General features: G+C 28.9%; 1 long non-coding RNA gene across 1 annotated transcript; it reads right to left on the bottom strand.

Moving 5' to 3' along the window:
• Positions 1-390: 390 nt before the first annotated feature.
• LOC127701924 (uncharacterized) lies at positions 391-4,926 on the bottom strand. The gene is made up of 2 exons (XR_007982255.1): positions 4,565-4,926; positions 391-856 (listed from the first exon to the last, which is right to left on the bottom strand). It is a non-coding gene; the product is annotated as an uncharacterized LOC127701924 (long non-coding RNA).
• Positions 4,927-5,238: the final 312 nt, after the last annotated feature.

The following is a 5,238-nucleotide window of genomic DNA, read 5'->3' as shown; positions in this document are numbered from 1 at the left end:
TTGTTCATGAAATTACACTTAAATGATTAGTTAAGACATCTGCAAAAGACAGACAATTTAAAATTCTATTAGAGCAAAGAAGTCCTAAGAATTCAAGAAAAGAAGATAGGATGACTTTTTCACTTATATAAGTAAAAAAACTGAATGTCTAAGGGACATAACTAAGGCAATTTTTTTTTACCTATACAAGTAAATAAAATACACTTGTATAAGTATCCTACAAATTTATTTATATAAGTATATTAATATTACTTCTTCAAGTAAATAAAAATAAAAAAAAAAAAAATGGTAGTACCCCTGACTGGCTGTAGCCGCTGCCAGATTGTAATACCTATTTCTTGCATACATCAACTTTTGTTGTAGGCGGGACTATAAAATTATACTTTGAAGTACATGGTTTATTTGTTTAATATGCTTGGGCACTAATTTAGATTTTTATTTAATTCTAATTCAGACTTTAAGTACAGCAAGCAGTCATTTGACACTTAACAACTGTGACCGACTACCATATACCAAATGAATAATTATCATGATTATCCAAGTTATTTAGTCATCCAGTACTGTGGTCCTCCTTTAATACAATTTGTAAGTTCCTATTTGTACAATGCACAATTTTTTTTCTTGTCCAATTTAATCCTAACATCACAAGTCATCATCATCATGGAATAATGCTACAAGTGCTATTCATTATTTCCAAAAACAATAAATAACTAGCACAAAATAATGAATTAATCCACTGTTTCACAATTTGAAGCTATAAGAGTGACTCAGTGACATCTATATTTCCTATGCATCAAAGTGCACATGTAGCAGGCTTCATATTCTAAGTGGGAATCATGCTCAAGCCAATATGAATCTACAAAAAAAAATATACATTGAGACTAAAGTACAGTAAAATTTTAGCTAACATAATACTATATTCATTGTACGGTACTTAGAAGAAAGTCAATTACAATAACTGTATCTACCTAGATGAAAACTAGCAATCCTCATTTGATTGACGAAAAAATTTCTAGGACTTATACAATTATATTTTTAAGTCCCAATTTTAAACAAGAAGAATAAATCTTTTTAGTGGGTCTAAATTCTATGTATGGTCTTTTTTCTACATTAATGATTTTTTATGTGTGACTGTGTACTTTCATTGAAGGGTTACTGTCTTATTGAGGCTCACACCATACTTTATTTCATCAATTCTTTAAAGTCAGACATCATGGACATAGTTATTCCTCTCTAAAACACAACAGGTTATTGCTTTTGTTCATGTTAATATGAAATAAATTGATACTACAGAGAAAAGTTTAAAGAATGAAAAAAATAATTAAATAAATAAATGCACTGTTACTATATAGATGCTATTGACTTTCCCTTTGTCAAGTGCATATAATGAATAAACCTTTGTGATGTAAATGTAGAATCTTTGTCCTACGGTTAATCAGGATGATATATATACTGTTCCAAGGCTGTTAACAGTCAGGGGACTTACTTAAATGAGCGCTTTTCTAAATCACTGATTCAAGTAACATTATGACCATAAAGGTTGGAAGTAAGAGTTGTTTTTCTTTAATAATCACCTATTTAAGTACATGTAGTACAAATTAATCACTAGCCTAAGTGATTTAATTTTATTGTAGCTTTAAATATAGAATACTATTGATCCAGGGGCTAATTATGTTGCTAAATTTATCAAAACCAACATCTGTGTTGATAGGATGACCCGGTCATGTCAGGTGATGACCTTGTACTAAATCTAGGATAATGACATAAAAATCACTTGTTTAAGTATCATACCTCAATTTCCTTCCAAAAAATCATTTCTTTTAATAAGTATCATTATTTTAATAACCCCCACTAATTTCAACACCCCGAACAGTGAAATTTTTATCGTGAACAGTAGAATTTTTTTACATAATCTATAAGATGAAACCTTGAATTTTACAGGGCAAATACTCCCACAGTGGCACTGCTGAGAAAAATCTGTTCAGAAAGTATCAGTTCATTATGTAAAGCCATTTTTATAGCATTTTTTCAACTAAAATAGAATTTGCAGCTAAATGATTGCATCAAAGGCATAAACCTTGCTGCTTAAAAGAAGCAAAAAGTTCATTTTTTTTCAATTTTACTAATGAAAAGATATTATGTAAACCTACGTGTTTAAAATTTTGGTAAAACTACAAAATCACAATTTGTGACAAAACTTCCAATTTGCTACTTAAATAAGTGACTTAAAAATCACTTATTTCAAAAAGTCCCCTGACTGGTTAATGTTTTAAATCCTTGAGTTTAATTTTACATCTTTTGTGTTACCCTGTATACTTTTTCCTTATTACAGCTTGTATTAAATAATGCTTTGCAGCTCAGACAACACTTTCTTTATTTTATTTTAGTTATTTACCCAATTTTATTTTGATAAATCAATACTCAGATAACTTTTAAAATATGCATTTTTTGTATCCAAAATAATATTATATCCTGCTGATTCATATTTTTCTTAAATTACAATTTATTTTGAAATATTTATCAAAATTTTGAAGAGGACAATTATAATTTGTGAACATCATTATAAAATCATCTTCAATATATACCCATGACAGTTTAAAATTCCTCCCCAAGGCAATAAACTATTGTGTGTCTTAATCTGTATATTAGCTATAACATGTATATAAGAATTCCTGATTATTACCTATCCAGTGTTAACATCCTGATTATTACCTATTTTAATGTCACATTTGCATGGTCATGAATTCATGTTCAGTAAATACATAAATTTTAATTATTTATTTTGAATTTGAATAAAAGGTATTTTTAAACTAAATTATTGGACATACAATGCAGTTAACACAGTAAATTTTATGACAACTTACTTGATACTACAATATCTATAAAAATATTTTGAGCTTCATAAAATACTTTAAAAAAGTTTATACCATGTTTAGATAAAAAAAAAATATGCTTACAGATAGATATTTTTGTTATGTTTTCCCCACATATTGAATGTTAAACATAAAATAATTATGTAGAAAAGGCAAAAAATCTGCAGTCAGATGTGAATGCACATGATGAAAGGAGATGTGGGATATAATTATATATCAATGATGCATCAACCCAACAGTAAGGCAACAATAAAGTAACCAAAACACAATTTAACACACAAATTTGACTCATGAATAGAAAGTCCTTTAATCATTTTAATGGTGGAATAAATAAAAAGACCCTTGAATGTTACTACTAGATAACATTTATGGCATAAATGAATTTTGACTAACCAGAGGGCACAATTTATATAAAAATTTCACATGAAAATATATAGTTTAGGTTCAAAGTATTTACAAATTTATAGTGATTTAATATTCTATGTTAAATCTAAAAAGAATATAATTATGATGCTCACTTTGCTCTTTTAATATGTTTTTTATTTCTTTTTAACTTAAAATCATGTACATGTAGCAATTAACATGATGACATATTTATAGATATTTTATTCATTGTAATTATTCATTTTGAGAAAAGATGCAACAACCTCCACAACCCTTGTTCAATATGAATCTTTAAGTACATGATGAAAGAATTACTAATTGAATTAGCAAATTTTGTTTAATCAACTGTGTTTAAATGGCAACTGTTTTGAATCTGTGCATGGTTTCAGGAACATTAATTTAATAATATTGTTTTATTTTGATGATTAATGTTATTTTGAACCATCTAATCAATGCTAATACATATTCACTTTCAATGCCTTATATTATCAAATATATTCATGTTTTGTTGTCCATGATTTGGGAATTATTTAAAAATTGAATGAAAATGCATACTTGCTAAATAAGTCACTAAAATTAATACTTTTCATAAAATTTTATGGTCAGATCATATGTTTTCATACACCGTCATATTAATTTGTACTATGCATGTTTTTTCAATGGAAATTGTGACGTCACAATGCATTCTTAATAGAACGAAAACTATCAGGTGATAAAGCAAAACCAGGGAAATCATGGAAATACTTGTAATCCAGCATTAGTAACACAATTATATGGATATGTACATGTAAAGATTGGTTGGTTGTTGGTTATAAGAAGTCCAGTGACAAGTATTTCATGCAAATTTAAGACCAGAGTTAACAATACATTAACATACAATATGTACATGATGTATAGGTCCTGTAAAAGGTCATCCCGCACAACAAAAATTAACCAATGCCCCACATGTTAGAGTTTAACAGTAAGACGATGAAGATCAAGAGTAACCTTTTTTTATTCCCTTGACCTTGTCACCCTTGGGGTGATGTATGCAAAGTAAATAAGGGATTAAATGACATACACATGATAAAAGGGGGAGGGGGAATGGTGTCAAACATGAATTTCAATGATGCACAACTTTTCCAAGCCCAAATCCTAACTTTGCCTTGGAACATGCAACTATGCACGAGTGTGGTGATATAGATCGTCGATTCATAGCCTGTCTGCATGGTCTGTAGGAAGAACAAATGTGCACATTTTCCCTTCAAAATCTTGGATCCATGATTATTCGATAGACATGCTTTAAAATATTATTCATTTCTACTCACCGATTGTAATTTCCAGCTCCGCTTATATTGTACATGTGGTCTAACATCTGTAGTTTCCTGTGTAAAATATAGTTTGCCGACCTCCAGGTCCAGTTTGCCGACAAGAAAATAAAGAGGGTAAATCGTCCACGGTGAAGAATTGTTTTCCGTTTTTAAAGAAACTTGACAGATTTAATTAATTATTTTTTTTATCATCGGAAAATATTCCTCATGGAGAGTAATTCAAATTAAAAATGTTTTATTATGCTGTACAATATTGATAACTTAGTCATATTCTTTAAATTTACTTCAGGTACACCGACGGTACATTTTCTTTTCCTCAGAATTTATCAAAACTTTTTCAGATATAAATTTGAATGAATTCATTAGCATCTTCTGTAATAATATTAAAACTCCATTTTTAAACGAAGGCTTCTGGTGTGTAAAACCAGTTATGAACGAATCTGAATAGATAAAATAAAAAGTAAAGATACCTAAAGGAAAGTAAAACGCACATGTCAAAAATGAACGGACAATGCTATGGCAATAAACGGAAAACGACAAAAGACAAACAACGATCTCAAAATAAATAAATAAAAAACAAAACAAGTCAACAACCGCACAATAGATGATAATAGTATAAATTATGGGCTATTTCACAACTATATCAAATCTTGAGAGCCGGGTGAAACGTA

This window comes from Mytilus californianus, unplaced genomic scaffold (assembly GCF_021869535.1).
Source record: "Mytilus californianus isolate M0D057914Y unplaced genomic scaffold, xbMytCali1.0.p SCAF_5, whole genome shotgun sequence".
Lineage (NCBI taxonomy): Eukaryota > Metazoa > Mollusca > Bivalvia > Mytilida > Mytilidae > Mytilus > Mytilus californianus.
The sequence above is the reverse complement of the archived record's forward strand: the minus strand, read 5'-3'. Positions and strand labels throughout refer to the sequence as shown.